This window comes from Chinchilla lanigera, unplaced genomic scaffold (assembly GCF_000276665.1).
Source record: "Chinchilla lanigera isolate Chin_1 unplaced genomic scaffold, ChiLan1.0 scaffold00049, whole genome shotgun sequence".
Taxonomy (NCBI): Eukaryota; Metazoa; Chordata; class Mammalia; order Rodentia; family Chinchillidae; genus Chinchilla; species Chinchilla lanigera.
The window spans coordinates 11,088,547-11,111,238 of record NW_004955450.1 but is presented as its reverse complement, the minus strand read 5'-3'; the positions used below and the strand labels follow the sequence as shown (position 1 = coordinate 11,111,238).

The window sequence follows — 22,692 nt, the reverse complement described above, 5'->3', positions numbered from 1 at the left end:
GATTAAATATTCCAACAGAAACACTAAGTATACTCTAAGAAATAGATAAAACTTTGGAAGATGTAGGTACAGGCACAGACTGTAGGAACAAAACCCAGTCACACAGGAAATATTACAAAGAATCAACAAAGTGGGATCACATCAAATTAAAAAGCTTTCACACAGAAGAAAAAAAAAAGACCTTTCTGCTGGGCATGGTGGCGCACGCCTGTAATCTCAGCACTTGGGAGGCTGAGGCAGGAGATCCTTGCAAGTTTGAGACCAGCCTGGGCTGCAAAATGAGCTCAAGGCCAGCCTGAACTGCATAGTGAGACCCTGTCTTAAAAAGACCAAAAAAAAAAAAAAAAAAAAAAAAAAAAAAAAAAGGCGCTTTTGCATAGCAAAAGAAACCAATGGAGTAAAGAGATAAGCCACAGAATGAGAAAAACTTTTCACCAATCACTCTTCAAATGACTAACATCTAAAATATATAAAGAACCCAAAAAACTCAGACACCCCTCAATTTAAAGATCCAATCCAGAAAAGGTCATCTGAAATGAATATACACTTCTCAGATGAAGAATTAAAAATAGCAAATAAATATATGAAAAGATCCTCAACATCACTGGTCATTCAAGAAATGCAAACTAAAACACTGAGATTACATCTCCAGGAAAAATAATATCGTCGAGAAATCAACCAGTAACAAATGCTGGTGGGGCTGTGGTGAAAAAGGAACCCTTCTCCATTGTGGGTGGGAGTGTAAACTGGTACAAGCACTATGAAAATCAGTATGGAGATTCCTCAAAACACTAAAACTAGAGGTTCCATTTGAACCAGCTGTTCTCCTAGGTATCTTCCCCAAAGAGTTAAAAGTATCACACCACACTGATACAATATGCATACCCATGTTTACAGCAGCACAATTTATAATAGCTAAATCTTGCAAACAGCCAATATGCCCATCAATAGATAAATGGATAAAGAAAATGTGCTATTTATATGTAATGGAGTATTACTCTACCATAAAGAAAGATAAACTTGAGTCCTCTGTAGGAAAATAGATGCATCTCGACATCATAATCTGAAGTGAAATAAATCAGACACACAAGTTCAATACTGTACTGTTTCTCTGATGTGAGAAACCCAAAGGGTAAACAAGGAGCATAATGAAGGGTAGATATTGGGAAGTAGGAAGAATATGTTCAAATAGGAGGGGAAACAAGGAAGGGGAAGGGGAAGAGAAGGGAGGGAAAAGGAAAAAATAGAAGGAAAAAATGGAAACAAGCTTTCATAAATAGGGAGGGCAAGAGCTGAAAGGAGGGGAGGAGAACAGGAAAAAAAAGGAATCAAGATAAAACCAGGCATGGTGGTGCATGCCTGTAATCCCAGCACTTGGGAGGCTGAGGCAGGAGGATTGCTTTGAGTCAAGACCAGCCTGAGCTATACAGTGAGTTCAAGGATAGCCTAAACTATACAATGAGACCCTGTCCCAAAAAAAAAAAAAAAAAAAGGGGCTGGGGATTTAGCTCAGCAGCAAAGCGCCTGCCTGGCAAGCGCAAGGTCATGAGTTCGATTCCTGGTACTGGAAAAAATAGAAAAAGAAAAAAAAAAGATACATTAAGTGCAGGTACAAATTCTCTATGATGAATGTGATCAATATGTATGATAAATATGTACTAATAAAAAATACAAAGTTAAAAAAACGGATGTGTAGACTTGGGTCCCATTCCCAAAATTTTGAAATCTGAAACATGTCCGGTCCCACATATTCCAAATAAATGATATGCAACCTGAAATATAATTATACCAACTCCTGTGTGTCTGTGTTTGTGTGTGTGTGTGTGTGTGCGCGTGTGTGCGCGTGCGTGCGCGCGTGTGCGTGTTTTGTTTGAGGCAGGGTCTTGCTATGTAGTTCAGGGTGGCTTTGAGCTCACTATATAGTTCAGGATGGCCTTATATAGTTCCTCCTGCCTCAGCCTCTAAGTCCTGGGATTAAAGCTATATGCCACCAGGCACACATGACTCCTTTGTGTTTACATTTTCCCAAATATATGATTTTTTTATCCTTTTACTTCCAGCTTGCCTCTGTCCCAATACTTTAGCTCAGTAACCTTAACTACATATAGTTAGTTTATGGTTTTACATGCAGCTGACTACTTTTCCCTTTAAAAGTATTTGCCACATGCCTCACACCTATAATGCCAGCCAGTGGGCAGGCTGAGGCGGCAGGATGGCAAGTTTGAGGCCAAACTGAGGAAGTCAGTGAGACCCTGTCTCAAAGTAAAATTGAGAAAGCAGGCTGGGAACATAGCACAGTGGTAAAGCGTTTGCCCAGCATGTGTATGGTCCTGAATTTAAGCCCCAGTACTGCAAAAACAATTTTAAAAATAAGATTAGGACACCGGGCGTGGTGGCACACACCTGTAAACCCAGCACTCAGGAGGCTGAGGCAGGAGGATCGTTGTGAGTTTGAGACCAGCCAGGGCCATAAAGTGAGCTTGAGGCCAGCCTGAACTGTAGCAAGACCTTGTCTCAAAAAGACAAAAAAAAACAAGGAAAGGGAAGGAAAGGAAAGGAGCGGAGGGGAGGGGAGGGGAGTGGAAGGGAAAAGAAAAGAAAAAAGAAAAAAGAAAAGCACTAGGGCATTAATTGGCTTATATGTTCATTATGCCCACTGACACACTGGGCCTTATTCCTACCATATTTTTTCTACATTATTTGAGGTTTTCCTCTCCCATCCCACTTGCTTTCTACAACTCTGCCCCCACCTCCACCTCCGTGCTTAGCATCAAACCCAGGGCCTTGAAAATACAAGAACTCTACCACGGAGCTCTACGCCCAGCCCCATATCACATCTGTTCTTTCTCCACAGCCTCCTCAGGATCTCAAGGTCATTAATCACGTCGACAAAGTCTCCTGTGCATTAAAGGTAATGTTCAGAACTTGTAGGGATTACGACATGTACATCTTTGGAGGGTCATTTTCCCACTTACCATAAATGGTAACGCCTCAGTCCTTTCACATCTTAGAGGTATTTTCTATCTTTTGTCTTCCTGTACAGCAGTCTCAATTTTTTTCTACAGAATTCCCTTTTCAGTCTACCTAAGATGCCGTTAAGTCTGCCCTTGAGTTTATAATTTCAGTATTATTTTTTTTCATTGATGGATTCTGATTATTTTGGGTAATCTTTTATGCTGGAGTCATATGTTTTACTCTCCCATTTGTTTATTCAGACATATTAAATACGCTTACTTTATAGTCAGTATCCAGCAATGACAGTACCTGAAGCCTTTGTGAATCCGATTTTGGTGATTTGTTGAGCTTGTGGTGACCTAGTTCCTCATGTCCTTTGTGGTTTTACTTTTTTAACAGGGAGCTCAGCCTTGTCTAGAATATTATCTCCGGTAATTCCGATGTCTTTGAGGGGAATATTCCTCCAGAAACAATCTGAAATCACTTTTATCTTTGCCTGGGCACAATACCAAGCTTAATCACTTAAAACAAGTCTGAGCTAGGATTTTTTCATCACACAGACAGTGGGGTCCCAAACCTCAACAAGGGCTTGTTTCTAACTACAAATGTTAAGAGCAAACTCGTCTATTCACAGCCAAGGTTGAGGCAGGGAAGCTGACTCTTTGCTAGGCTGTTTTTTCACCCCGACTCCTCCTTTGAGGAGGGGTAATTATTAGGTCCTTTAGGGGTTTCAATTTTAGAAAGGTGGATCTCTGGTCTTTCTCCCTACATTACCCAACTACTATATACTACTCCTGTCTCCCGAGTCCCAGGGACACCTCCTAAACACTGAACATCAATCATCTGGAACCCAAGATGTCCTTCCACAGCAGGCACTCCATGCGTGGCAGTCATTTGGGCTTTGTCTTTTCTTTTCTTTTCTTTTCTTTCTTTTGTTTTCCCAGACATTTTAGCCATAATTTTTTAAGGTCCCTCATCATGAATCCATCACTTTTAGGTGGTTAAGATTTCTTTTAAGGATAGTTTCTTTTATTATTGGAAATAAATTGTATATACTGGCAATAAACGTTTTGTTTTTCTGCGGTTTTTTTTTTTTTTTTTTTTTTGCTTTTTTTGTGTATTTTATTTTTTGAGACAGGGTCTCCCTTTGTAGTTCAGGCTGGCCTCCAACTCACAGCAATCCTCCTGCCTTGGCCTTCCAGGTGCCGGGATTATAGGCATGTGCCACCATCCACAGCTTTTTTCAGCCATTTCTAAGATCCCTAAACTTCTTCAATATCCCTAATTTTTAAAACATGGCTTTACAGAATATAAAAATTTATTTATGACATTATTAGCAAAAAATAAAAATTAGGTGTACTGTACCTACAGACAAACATGAGGAATTGAAAATAAAAATGACAGGGAACTGCAATTCTAATTTTCCTTTAATTTTTAGTGTTTTCATTACATTACTTATGCAATAAAATGAATACCACCACCACTTTAAACTGGCTGGCTTCCCTTTTCTATCCTTGGTTGACAACTGCTGAGACAAACATGAGCTGTAAAACTCTTCTCCTCTCAGTTTCAGGATGTTGGTTAATTTTTATGGGCAGCCAAACTTAAGAAACAAGGCATTATAAAGTCTCTCGTGCTGCACTTTTTATTTCAAAGCTATAGACGCTCCAATTTGTGGCTGTCAGAATCAGCCAGCTGTGTACTTTGGCACGGTACATGTCAACAAAGGGAACTGGGCTAAAGTCAGCAACAAGTAAGTGACTTCTATGATTTCAATGTACCTCCTCTGCAGAGAAGGAAATTAGAATGGTTTCACAAGCTCAAGCACTGACTCACAGAAGGGCTCAGATGATAAAGCAAAGGGCCGGGGATCCAGTATCTTTACTGGGGAAGAAAGACTGACCACTACACAAAATCTGATCAGAGATAGAGGGCTGTCCACAGAAAGGCCTTTCCCCTCGTCCCGTTCTGCCCGTAAACAGCTTTAAGGCAGCATGTGGGAAGGAAGAGGTAAGGAGATAAGTAAAACTAGTTAGACAACAGACACCCATACCTATAAAGGACCTCTTGTACCACACAGAAGGACAAGGAGTTTCTACTGTTGTTTTTATGCCTCCGTACCATACTAACAGAATCTTCTTTTAAAAATTAAGTTTATTGGTACATTTTAGGTATACATACTGATCACACTCATGGTAGTGCACCTGTACATGACATATCTTGATTCTTTTTTTCCCATTCCCCTCCCCTCCCTTCAACCCCCCTTCCCCTCATTTACAAAAGTTCTGTTTCCATTTTGAAAAAGAATGAGAATTTGTTTTACTGACGTGTTTGTCAGTGGATGGATTACCACAGTACACTGGACAAGTTTTTCTCCTTTCTTTCCTGTGAGGCCATACTAAATTCACAAGAACCCATTAAAAGACTCCATAATCCATGCACAACATTAGCTAAAAATCTATGCACTAACATTAAACTAACATTACACTAACAATCCAAAGGAGTGAAAATAAATACCTTGCCTTTAGTTGCTAATCCAGATCGCCAGACTCATTAGATGAAAAGTTTCCACTAGGACACAGCCTCTTAATTCAAAACCCACTGATAAACTAAAACACATAATGTCTGAGAAAAGTAAAGGAGGGAGCAGGATCCTAGGGCCTGAGAGGCACCATGTTAATACCATTACACAAGGATGACAGACATGGGAGCTAGGCATAGCTCAGTGGTAGAAGCACACACTTGTGTGAGGCCCTGGGTTCCATCCCAAGCACAAAAGAGCAAACTAAAAAGGTAGAGGGGGAACAGGAGACAGGTGTTACCAGTTTCTCTTCCAAATATTAGAAGAACTGAGTAAAAGGTGTTTCTTCTTTAAAGCAAAGTATAATGAGCGAAGAAACTGTTGGTCTACACAAAGAAAAAAAGACAATAAATCTGTATTTCAGCACTGTTTTGTGAAACACTAATTAAAACCAACCCTTCTCCAATAAGCTTGCTCAAAAGATGCATAAAATCATGTCGAAACGAATGTGTATAATTCTAGAACAGAAAAAATGCTGTTACTCAACATTTCCTTGCATACCACTTGTTAATAATTATAAATCATTTTAATTACCTTTACTCTTAAAAACTAAAGAACAATATGTGACAAACAGAAAATGCCCAGGCAAAATAGGACACAACAAAAAAAGAAAATGCAAGACCTCCCTTCAATGAATAATCTAAGAAAAAAATACTAGTTTTTTTTGGGGGGAGGGTAGTACTAAGGATCAACCTAGGGCCTCACAAAAGCTAGGCAAGTGCTCTACCACTGAGCTACATCCCCAGCCCAGTATTACCACACTGATCTGTAAACTAATCTTGTTTTCTTTACCCTAACATCCCTGGTACCACCTAGTCTTTCGATATTTTTTCTTAGTTTTTATCTTGTCCTATCTTCTAATCTACTCATGCAAGGCAATTTAGCAGACCCTATCTCAAAATAAAAAAGTAAGCCAGATGTGGTGGGATCCCCCTCAAATCCTCTAAGGCCTGGAGAGGTTAGAGGGCAAGAATCTTAAATTTGAGGCCCGCCTGGGCTACATAGTGAGACCCTGTCTCAAAATACAAATAAAAGGATAAAAAAATAAAAACAAAATTAGCTGAGGATGTAGTTCAGGGCTGGAGTGGTTGCCTAACACGTGTGGGGCTCTGGGTTCAATCCTCAGTACCACACAAAACAAGACAAAGTAAAAAGCTGACATTTATCTCAGAATTTATAAAAGAAAAAAACTGAAAATAACCTAAAAACCATGAGAGGTTAAATTTATTTGTGATAAGCATTAAATAATTAATTGTTCACATGGACTATGGTTCTCAACATTAAGTAAAAGATACTAAACTCAGTAATTTAAGTTTTATTTAGAACATTTATGTGAAATATATAATCACAGAACAAATTTGAAAAAAAAATTTTTTTCTTTTTTTCTTTTCTTTTTTGAAACAGAGTCTCGCTACGTAGCCCAGGCAAGTCTTGAACTCAGTGATCCTCCTGCCTCAGTCTCTGGAGTGCAGGGTTTATAGGCAGGTACCACCATACCCAGACCCAAATTTGAAAAATTTTAATGGCTAACAATTACCCTCTAGAAAGTATTACAAGTGGTTTTTGGGTTTTTGTAACTTTTTCAAATTTTCACAATGGCCATAATATGAAATAATCTCATAAATTGAGTAAGCAACAAAGCCAGGCATGGTAGTACGTGCCTGTACTCCCAGCACACCAGAGGTTGAGGCAAGAGGATGACCAGTTCAAGGGTTGCCTGCACTGTTCTATTCAGTGAGGCCGTCTCAAACCAAAACATCAAGCGTCTTGTCCATATCCTCAAAACACTGACAAAGCCCGGTGTGGTGGTACACACCTATAATCCCAGCACGGGGGAGGCTAAGACAGGGGATCTCTAAGAGTTTAAAGCCAGCCTGAACTACACACTGAGAACCTACTTCCCCTAAAACCTCAAACAAATAAATAATAGAAATAAAATCAGAAGTAAAAGAAGGGTTGGGGATATAGTTTGGTGTGAAAGCTCTGAGTTCAATTCCCAGAACCATAAAATTTAAAAAACTGACAAGATACTGAGGTAATGCTAAGAAAAAATGTGCATGAACAAGAAAGTATACAGTATGTAGTACACACTTTCTAACAAAAAATAAAAGTATATGTACTGAAGGAATTCTTTAAAAAATACACATCAGGGGCTGGGGATTTAGCTCAGTGGCACACCACCTGCCTGGCAAGCGTGAGGTTGTGAGTTCAATTCCTAGTACCAGGGGGAAAAAAAAAAGGAAAAAGAAAAAAAAATACGTATCAAACTTCAATTTCTCAATGAGAGTAAAATTATAAGCACTTACACTCTGTTATAAATTTATATAACTCTGAAACATTTATGATAAATGTTTTTCTTGTGTAAGTAGCTTATAGTAATAAAAAAACTTACTAATACCAATGTTTAGATTACAAACGACATTTGCAAGGAAATATTAGCTCAAGGTTCAATGAAAATCACTACCACAAAACTAAGTTCATAGATAATGGTTTGATGCAGACATTATGTCAAAGTTAACACTATTATTTTATTTTGTTTTTTTTTTTGACTTTATTATGCCATTACAATTAAGTTACTCAAGAATTATTTAAAAATCATGTATTCTATAGTTATATATGCTGTAGTTGTTGAAAATTTTCTTCAAGTTGCACACTGACACCCCCTAGCCGTGGTATTTATTTTAAAATCTTAATTTCTATGTACATGTTACCTCTTACTGGGCATACTACAGACTATTCTCAAGTCTGAGGCCTGATCTCTCCCTGGTCACTGTGGTCAAAGATAAAGTTAGCCTCTCCCTTTTCTGTAACTGGTCATTCTGGATGAAAGACTTTATAATAATGTGGGAAATCAATATAATCTTAGTACTAAAAATTAAGTAGAATCAAATTAGCTCCCTCTAAATAAGAAAACACCTTAGCATCCTAAATAACCAACTCAACACCTAAGTATCTTAGTACAAAAAAAAAAAAAAAAAGACATCCACAGTTGAATAGAGAAGAATCTTCCGTTTAGAGGGATGGAATGTTAGGGACAGAACTAAGGTCTAAAAATTCTGAATTCTAAACACAGATAAACGAGTTTCCCAAGTCAATCTTTTCAGCCATAAATCAGCGTCAACATTCAAATATACTGTAAGTCAGAAATCTTAACTTTTTTTAACCAAAGAAAAAGAATTCATTGTCCTAACCTGGTCCACACAGAGATAAATCCCAATGGCCCTGAAATCAGTACTGGTAAGTGTGGCAACTTAGATTTAAAGTATGTTTAGCAGCTAGGCGGTAGTGTTTTAGTGCCAAGGATATAACCCTAGTTTAATCACAGCTGAGTACATAAAGAGGTTTATGCTGTCAGTTCTGTCCTAACAATAGGAAGTTAAATTTCAAGGAGGAACGTATACATAGCAAGGAAAGTATATACAGCACTGTATAGCCTTGCCTCTGAAAATTATTAAAAAGATAAATGTTACCATGCACAATGGTACACATCTATAATCCTAGCTACTGAGGAGACTCAAGCCGGAGAAATCCAAGTTACAGGCTAGACTGGGCATTTCAGCAAGATTCCAACCCAAAATTAACAGTTAAAAAAGAGAGGTGGGGGTGGGTTGAGGGTATAGCTCAGTGGTACAACCTTCACCCAGCATGCATGAGCACCTGGGTTAGTCCCACCACAGCAAAAACAAATAAATACATGTTAATTATGTAAAAATACAGGAAAGTGCCAGGGATATAGCTCAGCGACACAGCACCCACCAGGAAGTGCAAGGTCCTGAGTTCAATTCCCGGTACAAAAAAAAAAAAAAAAAAGAGACATGCAAAAATACAGGAGAAAATAGATATTCTTTATGACATACAATTTGTGTTTCCCAGACATAGTGCTATGTACCTAGAGTTCCCAGACAGTCAGGAAGCTGAGGCTACCGGATCACTTGAGTCTAGGAGATAATGACTAGACTTGACAACGCAGCAAGACCCAGTTCTCAAAAGCCCAGCTCCTCGCAAGGTTGAAGTAGGAGAATCCTACATTTGAGACCAGCCTGGCAACTTAATAAAACCTTGTCTCAAAATTAAATTTAAAAGGGGCTTGGGATTTAAAAGTGGTAGCACACTTGCCTAGCATGTGCTAAGTTTGACTCCTCAGCAATGCAAAAAATACTGTAACAATAAAATATATAATTACCTATGACCCAGCAATTGCATTCCTTGGTATGTACTCGTAAGAATTGAGAACACAATTAAAATACTAATTTCTAAAGTGTTCGCAAACTATATCATCAAGTTTGCATCTTATTATATATTAGACTGTGCTACTCTTTCCCTTTCTGGGCTTGTTCCTCAACTCCATCACTGAAGGTATAGACCACATCTTCAACTGCTATATCCCTATAGTACCAGAACTGTAATGAATACAAAGTAGCAAGTCTGAGATGATTTCTTCACTAACTGTGGATTCAAATTAGAGGGCCGGGTGATACAGCTCAGCAGCATAGTGCTTGCCTGGCAAGCACATGGTCCTGAGTTCAATTTCTGATACCAAAAAAAAAAAAAAAAGGGAAATTAGAATTCAGAGCCTTAAAATAATTTCAATACTGTATATACAAGTCAGGCAACTATATTCCCTCCTTTTTAATACAGTTCTGCAACAACCTTTGTTATGATAAGCCACTTAGCCCCTATTATGGCTGGTGTCTAGATGTCCCCCCCAAGGCCTTATGCGATCATAGGCTGGGCTTTTTCAGAGGTGGCTGGGTCTACAGAATGTGACCGCTTCACGGTGCAGTGCTAGGATTTTTTTTTTGGTACCAGGTATTGAACTCACGACCTGAAGTTTGCCAGGTAGACAGACGCTGTGCTGAGGAGCTATATCCGATAAAATATAAGGGCCAGAATGAGAGAGTTGTCAGGTCCCTTGCTCGCTTGCTCTACTACCTTCTGCCTGCCATGAACTGCTTCTCTTCTGCAATGCCCATCTGCCATGCCACCCCTGCCTTGGAGCCAGCCCATTAGGGATTTAAACCTCTACAAACTGTGAGCTAAAAAAGCCTTTCCTTCTTTAACTTGTAAGGATTGGGTATGTTGTCTCAGCAACAAGAAAAATAACTAACAGCCCTTTTTTGCCCAATAAATGAACTGGAAAGAAAAATGCTAAGGTGTCAAAATGCTTTAGAAATAATAAAATGACTAAATGACTTCACAAATTGCTTCCTTGGAGCAAACGGCATTTTCTAAATTCATTAAAAGTGGTTTCAAAACAGTTGAAGAGAATCAAAGCACACATACTTAAAGATGTGGAAGCTCTGAATAGTTCTATGATTTTGTTTTCTCAACAGATGTGCACTCCACAAGCCCTGAATTCACCAAATGCATATTAAATTAATCCGTACTTTTAGTTTTTACATAACACACCACTCTGGTTTTAAAAATGAACTGCTACATGAAAGCAGAATTCCTTTGCTGCTTTATGGTATTAAATATTAACAGACTATCTCCACTGCGCAAAGAAAAAATACATTAAGATTCGTTTTAGTGCAGCTAAATGTGCGCTAGCTAAATATAAGCTATAACTTCACCATTATCTCAAATGGGCAATTTCTATCTACGACATGAAACACAACAAATTTACTAATAACTAAGAATGCAGTGACACTAGATAACTAAAAGAAATGCACACTAACTCAATATTTCACACATTAGAAACTCAACTGAATATTTGAATTCTAAGAAATACTCTAATTGCCCGCTTACATTTCCTTCCTATTAAGCTAGAAGTTCTTCATTCACAAAAATAACAAATTAGTGTCATTACAATTGGGAGTGTGTTAGGCATCAGGAGGCCTGAACTCTGTCTGACTCATAAGCTACTGTACGATTCTGAGCAAGTGACTTCTCTGCATTTAAGCAGTCATAGCTGTAAAGTGAAAGGGTCTAACAAGATCATCTCTATGTCTTCTTTTAGCTTTACGATTTCATAATCTATAAAATTTAGGAAACAAGCATTAACCAGATGGATCCCATTTAAAGAGAAAGTGAGTTTGCATATTGATTGATTTGGAAAGCATCTATCTCTGGAGAACTGAAGTGCTTTCACACAAACAAAATAGCTTCATTATTATTTAGCTAATTGAAAAAACAAACAAAACCCATCATCCAGAGCTATTAAACCATTCTTGCATCTTAGCCTAGATGACCAGAATATTTAGAGGGTTAAAATGTCTTAGGAAAAAAAAGGTGTGCTTTGAATTTATGAAGGCCAAATGAAAGAGAATTCTACCTAACAATTAGTACTTAGGGCCAGGTATGGTGGCGCACACCTGTAATCCCAGCACTTGGGGGCTGAAGCAGGATGACCGCTGTGAGTTCGAGGTCAGCCTGGGCTACAAAGAGAGTTCAAAGCCAGCCTGACCTGCCTAGCAAAACCCTGTCTCAAAAAGACCAAAACAAAACAAAATAAAAAGCACAGTACCGAGGCTACAGGAAACAGACAGAATGTTGTCTCAGGACAGCATTCTAGTAGCTTACTTTCAGAACTGACATATACCCTGAGGCAGAATTAGGAAAAAAAAAAAAATCAAACCAAATAACTAACTACAGTATGTTCTCTCCTCCTACTCAGCCTTTGGCAGCCCAATCTCTGGACAGCCTTCCACAAGTGTAGTAGGAAGAACCAAGCCATGAGGGCAACCAAGACACTACACAGGTGAAAGTTTGAACAATGAAACGTAAGTGGCAAAGGCCCTTAGGTGTCACTTAGGTGACAGTTTGGAATTGCTGAATCCGCATCTCCTACAAAGCCCCGTTACTGCCTGCAACTATCATGTGGCTGGTACCCAGGTTTGGCTCACACTTCTAGCACTCCAATACAGGTCAAAAGAATCAAGCGCTTGTCAATCAACAACTACTGACCTAGTTTCAATCTTTCAGTAAAGGAAGGGCAGATTTTATTTTTTTTTGAAAAGCAGATTTTAAACAATGCTTCTATATCCAAGAGGGTTAGGAAAATCTCAACTAACTGCTGCCCTCAACCCCATCAAGGGAAAGCAGCTCAAGTGTAGAGTGCGGGCCCACCATGCCTGAGGCACAGGTTAAACTACCAAGAGGGCAGTGATGAACAAACTGAACAGCTTGTGATTTTCCCTTTTCCTTTCTTTGTGAACGCTGGGATCTAACTCAGGGCCTCAGGCATGCTGGGCAAGCGCTCTATCATTGAGCTATATTCCCAACCCTAACCCCCCAAAAAACTTATTAAATATTTTCAGAATACAATTTTAGCTGGGTGTTGAGGTATACGCCTGTAATCCCAGCACTCTGGAGGCTGAGGAAGGAGGATTGGCCTGAGATAGAGGTCAGCCTGGGCTACACTGATTATATAGTGAGACTTTGGCTCAAAAAAAAAAAAAAGAGAGAATAAAGTTTTTGAAACAACTGGTCAGGGATTGGGAATGGAGTTTAATGTGCGTTTAGTATGCATAAGGCTTGGGTTCAATCCTCAGCACCACAAATAAAAACATACCCAACAAATCTATTAGAAAATAACTTTTAAAATAAAGACAGTATCAAACGCTGGTACAGATATGGGGCAGATGGAACTATGTTATAGCCACTGTAAGAGTCTGACAGTTTTTCAAACTGATACAGCGATCACATTCCTGGGTAATCACCCGAAGGAGCTGAAAATTCAATGTCCACACTAAAACCTGCATACGTATGTTCACAGGGTTTTTAAAAAAATAATTAATAAAAAAACTGGAAGCAACTAAGATAATCTTTTCCAAAATATGAAGTGAACAAACAGCAAATAAAAGTGAAAAAATGTTCAACATCACTGGTTATTTGAGAAATGCAAAATCAAACATTGAGATTCCATCTCACTCCACGAAGAATGGCTATTATCAAGAAATCGACTAATAACTAAAGCTGGTCAGGCTGTGAGGAAAAAGGAACCCTTCTCCACTGTTGGTGGGACGGTAGATTGGTGCAACCACTGTGGAATCTGTGTGGACATTTCTCAAAAAAACTAAAACTAGAGGTCCTATTTGACCCAGCTATTCCCCTTCTTGGTATCTTCCCCAAAGCATTAAAAGTATCATAGCACAGTGACATATGCACATCCATGTTTATTGTGGCACAGTCTGTGATAGCTCTATCTTAGAAACAACCCAAATGCCCATCAATGGATGAAACGATAAAGAAGATGTGGTTCTTAAACACAAGGGAGTACTAGACTGCCATAAAGGATAAATGGATAAACATGAGATATTTCCAGGTAATCGTGAGACACTGGCAAGTAGGAAAAAAACGCTCAAATTGGAAGGGGAAAAGGGAGGGAAGAAAGGAGGGGAGGAGGGGGGAAGGGAAAAAGAGAATAGAAGGAAAAAAATGGGAACAAAGCTTTTGTAAATAAGGAGAAGAAGGGTTGAAGGGAGGGGAGGAAAATGGAGAAAAAAGAAGAATCAAGATATATTAAGTTCAGGTACAAAATCCTTATGAATGTGGCCATTATGTATATCAAATGTGCAACAATAAAATTAATTTTAAAAAAAGAAAAACAAAATAAAAAATATGAAGTGATAAACTGAGGTACCTCCATAAAAATAGAAAATTATTCAGTAATTTTTTTTAAATAAAGCAGCCAGGTGTGGTGGCACAATGCTCTGGGATACTTTAGGAGGAGGGTCATAACTTTGAGCTCAGCCTGGGCAACTTAGTGAGCCCCTCCCTCAAAATAAAAAAGGACTGGGTATGAAGCTCAGTGCCAAGGTCATGGGTTCAATTCTCAGCACTGCGAAACAGAGCAAGAGAGAAAAAGCTATCCAGCTGCAAGATAAAAGAATTTTAAATGCATATTGTTAAATGAAATCAAGTCAGTCTTAAAAAGCTACATATTATATGACATCAACTAAACGACATGTTGGAAAAGACAACGCCATAGCCGTTAAGATGAGTGGTGCCCAGTACCTTGGGCAAGACGGGAGAGATGAATAGGTAAAGCGGGAAAGCATATGGGATTTTTTAGAGTGGTGAAACTGTAGGAATCCGTAATGCTGGATATATGTCATTATGCATTTGTTGAGAGCCATGAAACTACAATACAGAATAAAACCTAAATTCTACTATGGACTATGGTTAATAAGGTATCAGCAATGGCTCGTTAATTTTAACAGATGTATCACACTAACATAAGACATTAGCAATAGAGGAAATTGTTGGGGAAAGAGAGCATATGGAACCCTGTGCTCTCTGCTCAATTATTCTGTAAATAATTATCTTAAGAATGCTAATTACAAAAGGGGGTCTAGGAACGCAGTTGTAGAGTCTAAGCTTAGTAAGGCCCAGGGTACAAGCCCTAGCAACAAAAACAAAAAGCAGTAATAATGTACTGGGTGCAGTGGCATGTGCTTGTAATCTCAGAGAAACTTTGAGAGGCTGAGGCAGGAGGGTCACAAGTTGCAGCCCAGCCTGGGCAACGTAGTAACTTAGCATGAGCTTGTCTTAAAAAAAAAAAAAAAAAAGTGCCAAGAATGTAGCTCAGTGCATCCAGCGTACGTTCAGCGTCCAGTACCACAAAAATAAAAAAGATGCAGTAGTGCTAACACAATCTCAAAGACCGGACCTTGCCACTGCAGACTACAGAAATTCCAGTAAGGTGAAAACAAAATTTTAACACCCTAGTCATTTTCCTGGCATTGGTCATTCCTCTACTCATCTACATCAGAGTGATGTAGATCTCTAAGATATGGAGAAGCTCCCTTCCCACAATGGTGGCTAGTAATTTATCTTAAAGAGGCTGAAATAAAATCCAATAATGATCATGGCTATTCAAGCACCAAAAATTAACAATTTAATTAATTCACATTCATTATGGCCAACAAACTGCACCATAAAACTTATCAAGAGGCCTGGTGTGACAGGCAGGTGTGGTGATGCACGCCTGTAATCTCAGCCCTCAGGAGGCTGAAGCAGGAGGATTGTTGTGAGTTCAGGAGAAGCCTAAACTACGAAGTGAGCTCAAGGCCAGTCTGAACTGCATAGCAAGACCTTGTCTCTAAAAAGACCAAGAAAAAAAAAAGAGGCCTGGTGTGGTAGTGCATGTCTATAATATCCCAAGACTCAGGAGACAGAGGCAAGAGGATCGTGTTAAGCTCAAGGCTGGTCTAGGCTACACAGTAAGTTGAAGGCCAGCCTGAGCTACACCGCAAAACCCTGTCTCCAAAAAATGAACCCGACTAAATAAATAACAAAAACTTATCAAGAGGGATAGAAATGTATCATATTTTCATTCAGAGCCCTCAAAGTCTTCAACAACCATTTCTTGTGTAAGCAAGAGAAATCAATGTGGATCCAATGCTATTGTTTCCTGGAAAATATACATAGCATTTTGATGGAGACGTCAAACCACTAGGGCTCTGACTGGCTTCCCCAGCAACCACAGAGCTGCACCAAGTCCCTACAGCAATGTCTATTTCTTCACCGAGCTTCTCTGGTTATAGTTAAACTCAAGAAAATATCCTTGTCACTATGCAGGTGTCCATACCTCCACTACGATATACGAGAGGTGAGTGAAAACAATTCCTGGGGTTGGGAATGTAACTCAGGGGTAAAACATTTGCCCTGCATGTATAAAGCTCTGGGTTTGCTCCACTTCAAACAAATAAACCGAAAACACCCAATTCCCATCCCTGGCACTCCACCCCCTATCATAACTATACAGCCCACACCCAGTTTTTGGGTCAGGCGTGGCTACAACGATGTAGAGGCAGTCCATCTGCCTTCCTACCCTGCTTGAACATTCCTGCTGCAGAAAAAGCATGATTCTTTTCTATCTAGATGACTCTCTTTTTCAGGCCATTTCTAGGATACCCAACTAGTGCTATTTTAGTTCCCAAAGATGCCTGGGTCTTTCTGGTCCATGCGAAGCACCGACTACTATAACCTCAGCAAGTTACGGGGTAGGTTATGGTCTGTTCCAGTTCAATAAATCTCACAGGCTACTCCCAGGATCATTAAGGTCCAAATTTCCTCAGCCCCTCAGAGAGAGACGAGAGGAAGGTGGAGACCAAATTTAAAAGTGCCTAGTATGTATACATAATTAAATGAAAATTAAGCAACAGGCATACAAGGTAAACTCACCACTGAAAGAGTGTATCTAAGTGAGCTTATCACTACACAAAAATCTTCAACAGAAGCTTTTTTTCAGGTTTTGTTTTAATGTATCAAGTGAATAAAGATTTATTCTAATACCACCACATCTAATTTTTTAAAGCAACTGCTACCAAGTGGACTGTAGTAAGCATGACAAGGAATGATTTAAAAAAAATAATGGTGACGATTAACAATGCAAGCAGGTACTGGTACTACAGTCTGAAATCACAATCACCTTTAACCAATGCCTGCTATCATTCCTCAATATGAAAATACAAGTTCTTTTAAATGTTCACCGATAGAACTGATACTGTATAATTTAAGTCTACTGTAGGTTTTTATTTCTGAAAAATAATCTGATGAATTCAAAGCCACCAAACGTGGAAGGGGTGGGGAAAGAAGGAATCTGAAACAGATGGCATCTAATTTTTTTTCCTGAGTCCATCTTGAACACCGTCCCGGTAATGGCAAAATCCAATTTAGCTCTCTAAATAAGTAATCCATAAAACTTAACATGGTAATTCTAAAGTAAATTCTTTCTCTTTCCAAATCCCAGCTTATCAAAGGTTCTATATTAAGCAGAAATGAGCAGAGACAAGTTAGAAGTTAAATAAAGAAAAACTATCATTCCACAAATTCAAAAGTTTTCAGGAAAATCTACTTATGTAAAGCCACTGACACAGTTTCTATCAAAATTGGTAATATTAAAATCTAGTTGTATCATTTTTTTCCTGATACAAAGATTATGTAACCTTTTTAGAGTTTTAAAGCATAACAGGGGCACTTTACCAATAAGCTACACCCCAGCCCTTTTTATCTTGCTAATTTGCCCAGGCTGGCCTTGAACCTGCCCCAGCCTCCCAAATAGTTGGGATTACAGGCGCAGTAGGCTAAGTGTTATATTTCTCTCCCCATTTTTTAAATTAGTGTATGTTTGTAATACACAATAAATACATTCATCGTGGGGAATTGGTACATATAAAATAATATAAATAGAAATAACCTCGGGAAGAACACTCATTTGGTTTGAATAAAGAGAAAGCAGTGCCTGGACACTTTCTAACGTCCCTAGAGGAACTCTGTGTTGCTCTTAATTTGGCAGCACCAAAAAAATTAACTGCACTATACTTGTTATTATATGAGGCGTGCATCTTCCTAATATTTTCTAAAATTTATTGAGATCAGTCACAAGATAGATATTAATGTAAGGTTTAGTCACTTTTTGATTGACTGACAAACTGCTGCAAAAGTCCTTGGAATGGTCACATAATTTGAGTGGAAGAGGTCATCAAGAAAAACATCACCTCTAATGGTCTCTATTCATTGAACACAATTTACATAAAGTATTTTGCTCTAAAAGCTAGTATCCTCTCACATAAAAACAGATTGCTAAAGTTGTATGAAATGATTAGAGGGCAGAGCTTATGTTAGTTTTATCAAAGCAAGGTAACAGGCCCTTAACTTTTAAGATTTATGAGATGGTGAAAAATAATGATCTAAGAAAACACAGCAGCAGCTCACACCTATAATTCCACCATTGAAGAGCGTGAGGCAGGAGGATTGTGGAAAACTGGAGGCCAGCCTGGATACATAACAAAATCCTAGGGGCTGGGGATTTAGCTCAGCGGCAAAGCGCCTGCCTGGCAAGCACAAGGTCGTGAGTCCGTTTCCCGGTACCGGAGAAAAACCAAAACCAAAAACAAAAAACAAAAAACAAAAAAAACGCTGACTGGGGGTGTGGACAGATCTTAGACATGCCTCTCTACTAAAGAAAGACTCTACACCCTCAGAAGAGCCTTTTAAAAAGTTGAACTTGGGCACAGTGGCACAGACCTGTAATCACAGCAGTCTGGGAGGCTGAGGCAGGAGGATTAAAAATTTGAGCCCATTCTGGATAACTTATTAGCTTAGCTAGACTCTAATTAAAAAAAATTTTAAGGGCTGGTGATATAGCTCAGTATGAAGACCCTAGATTCAATCTTCAGTGCCACAGGGAAAACAACAAAAAAGGACACAAAATTGCTGGGCATAGTGGCAAAGGGCTGTAATCTCAGCACTCAGGAGACTGAAGCAGGAAGATTGCTGCTAGTTCAAGGCCAGCCTGTGATACACAAGACCCTGTCTCAGGAAAAATAAAAAATTATTATTTCCACCAATTCTGCTGGCATACATCTATAAACCCAAGAAAGGCTGAGGCTGGGGGATCACAAGTGAGTCCCACCTGGGCAACTTAGTGAGCCCTTGTCTCAAAGATAAAAAACCAAATAAATAAATAAAAAGGGCTGCAGCTGTAGCTCAATGGCAGCGTGCCCCTGGGTTAAATCCTCAACAGTGGGGAAAAAAATATTAAAGCAAGTTATGAACAAAAGCAACAAAAAAGCAAGTCAGTTATATTCCTGCTTATTCTCAGTATAAAATACATTTAAAAATTGCTAACTATGTTAAATCAAAAAACAATGTTAGCTGAAATTTTTAAATCTGCAAAGTAGCCAGGCATGGTGCAGGACACCTGTAATCCTAGCACTCTGTAGGCTGAGGCAAGAGACGCACTGCAAGTTCAAGGGCAGCCTAGGCTTCACAGTGAGCTCAAGGCTCGTCTGAACTACTGTACACAGTGAGACCCTGCCTCAAATAAATAGATAAATAAATCCACAAAGTAAATATAGAGATTTCATGTTTCTTGGTTTTTTTCTATGTTCTGATAGTATTTTTTTTGAGACAGGGTCTCTCTATGCAGTTCAGGCCGGCCTTCAACTCACTGTATAACCCCAGCTGGCCTCGAACTTGCAGCAATCCTCCTGTCTCAGCCTCTCGAGGGCTGGGATTACAGGTGTGTGCCACCATGCCCAACTTAGTAAAGGATTTCAAGGCACAAATTTATTCCATTTTTATACATTTTGGAGATTATATATAAGAATTAAGCTTTGCCAATACACAGATGGATGAATCATGCTACTGGTGTTCATTTTAATCATTTTTACATTTTTGCAGTGCTGGGTATGGAACTCAGGGCCTCACACACGCTGGGAAAGGGTTCTACTACTGAGCTACAACCGTGGCCCTGATTGTAATCTTCTTTTAGGGGGGTACCACGAATCGAACTCAGGACCTTTTGCTTGCCAGGCAGGCACTGTACCCCTGAGCTATAACCCTGGCCCCTTGACTGTAATCTTAAAGTTAGTACTACTTCCTGCTTTATGTATCAGCTTTAATTCTCTATAAAGAGCCAGATATGATGGCATATGCCTTTAATCCCAGCACTCAGGAGGCTGAGGCAGGAGGACTGCCACAAATTTGAAGCCAACCTGGTCTAGTTGAGTTGAAGGTCAGCCTGTCTCAAAAAACCAAAAAAAGGGCTGGGGATTTAGCTCAGCAGCACAAGGCCTGCCTGGCAAGCGCAAGGTTGTGAGTTTGATTCCCAGTACCAGAAAAAAAAAAAAAAAAAAAGGGAAACGGTAATATTAATTAAGATTTACACAAGGCTAGGGGAATAGTTCAATGTAGACCACTTGTCTAACATGTGGTAGTGCCTGGCTTCTATCCCTAGCACCAAAAATAAAAAAATTATATGCATTATATTTTACATCTTAAAAAACATCAATTCACACTGTATACAGTAGTATAGTGTATTTGGGCAAAACCTATGAAATATACCTTGGTCGTTTCAAACGTCAAAAACAGAACAACAAGTTTTAATAAACTACTAATAACTGAATTTTATGCTACTACTTACTATCAATTTCTAGGCGCCATATATATATGTAGCATGTTGGAAACCCCTGGCTCAATCCTCAGCACCACATAAGAAAAATTATTTTTAGAAGGCACTGAGAGTCCATTTGTATACATGTTTTGAAATATTATCATCTAGCTTCCTCATTTCAAACCTCATTCCAAGCTGGGCGTGGTAGCACTTGCCGGTAATCCCAGCACTCAGGAGGCTGAGGAAGGAGGATCATGGCAAGTCTAAGACCAGCCTGGGCTACATGGTGAGTTCAAAACCAGCCTGAATTACATAGCAACATCCAGTCAAAAAACAGAACAGAAGGGCAACAACCCGACTCTGCCTCATAAAATAAAACAAAACCCTCATTCCTCTAAACTGGGCTACCCTGCCTCTGTATGACTCACATTAATTCATCTTCCAATTCAAAAGCACTTCAGCTTAAAATAGTCACCAGGCATGGTAGTGCACTTGGGAGGCTGAGGCAGAAGGATTGCTGTGAGTTTGAGGTCAGTCTGGCCTTCCTAGTTTGCTCGAGGCCAACCTGGGCTCTACAGCAAGACCCTATCATTCATAAATAAGATAGATAGATAAAGTAAGTTGTTATCTGGGCTGAGGATATAACTGTAGCTCAGAGATGAAACACTTGCCTAGCATATGCAGGGCCGACTTCAATTTCCAGCACTTGGGGGGCGGGGCGAAGGGGTAAAATTTAAATACACTACTCGCTTATAAAACTGATAAAAAAATTTAAAAAAAAAAAAAACATTTCACTTATTAAGAAACTGAAGCTCCAGGTCAACAACTAGTAAATGTGGCACAGTTTGAGTAAAATCCCAGATGATTCTGTCTGAAAGCCAATACTTCCCCTTGGCCACAATTATCCCCTTACAAGATTAAGAGGGCTCAACAGCGGAGAAGCTTGTCTTTTCTAACGTTCGTGAATCTATTCTGAAACATACACCCCGACACTACCTACAATTCATTCGACTGGCTGAAAACATATATGAAGAGGATTTTTCCACTTCATTTAAACTAGGGCAGGTTTGCTGGAAGGTCAAATAGTAACAATAACAATTAATAATAATAATAATAGAAAAAGCTTGCCTCGACATGTCTCGCCTAGACTTCTATAGCTACGGTTTTCCCTGCCGGCTCTTTGCTTTTTTGTCTCTCTTCCTTTCTTTTTCTTAGCACGTACATCTAGTACACAAGGCTACGCCTGACTACAGTTAGATACTTTTCACAATCGTACTTTCCTAAGGAAATTTAACCAGATATATATCGGGCCGGGAGACTTGGGCTGATTATGTCCTTCGGACACTTTCCAAACATCTGAAGTATCGTTTAGCGGCCACAAACCTAGTTCCATCCTTTCTTTCACGCTGCGATCCCTGCCCACTTGGGGGCTACTGCTCCTACAGGACGCGGGGCGAGCGGGCAGTAAAGGAAGACGCGGGGGAAGCGCACGGAAGTTGGGTGGAGAGAGCTCGCTACCCACTCCGCTGCCCCAGCTCTGCCAAGGGCGGCTCCGCGGTGCCCAGGCGACTCGGAACCCCCACCCGCGTCGCAGCCCGGCTCTGTCCCAGCGAGGCGGCAGAGAGAAGCGGGCGCTGGAAGCCTGGGGTGGCTGCAGCCACCCGCTGAGCCCATGCCCTCCTTCTGGCCCCGGAGGATGCTCCCCCTTTCCGAGCGAGCCCTCCAGGTGGCAAACTCCGGGTGTGCACGCGCCAAGTCTTCTGCCTCCGAGGGGCGCCGCCTCCTCCGGTCTCCCACCGAAATCCCGCAACTCTCCGCCCGGTGTCCCCCAGCGCACGCATTCCGCCCCCGCAGCCGCTACACACGCTCGCCGGCCTGCGCCCCACCCGGGATCCCGGCGCCCCTGCCCGGACCCAGGGAAGGGCCCCCCGGCAGCTCGCTCACACCCACACACACCCTCACACTACAGCCTCCCGGACCCCTTCGAAGCCGGAGCGATTACCTGGACCCGCCGAGCTCTGCGGCTCCAACCAGGCGGGCGCGGTCCCCTCCCCGACGCGCGGAGTGCTTCTTACCCACCCACAGCCGCTTCTCTTTCCCCAGAGCGGGAGGGAGGAGCGGAGGCGGAGGGGAGGGGGGAGGCGAGGAGCCGAGGGGCGGCAGGAGAACCGGAACCATTAACCCTGGCCCCGCCCACAGCCTGGTGCCCGCAAAGAGCTCTGGCGCTCCTGATAGGACCAACTTCAGCGGCCTCCCAGACATTGACACCACCAGTTCCGGGTCATCGCCACCTCGGCCCCTCCTTAGCAAC

At 40.4% G+C, this 22,692-nt stretch overlaps 1 protein-coding gene across 1 annotated transcript in view; it reads right to left on the bottom strand.

Moving 5' to 3' along the window:
* Window positions 1-22,638, bottom strand: part of Csnk1g1 (casein kinase 1, gamma 1) — a gene marked incomplete in the record, with an annotated part of 150,627 nt that extends 127,989 nt beyond the window's left edge. The window contains 1 exon segment of the mRNA XM_013518865.1: window positions 22,384-22,638.
* Window positions 22,639-22,692: the final 54 nt, after the last annotated feature.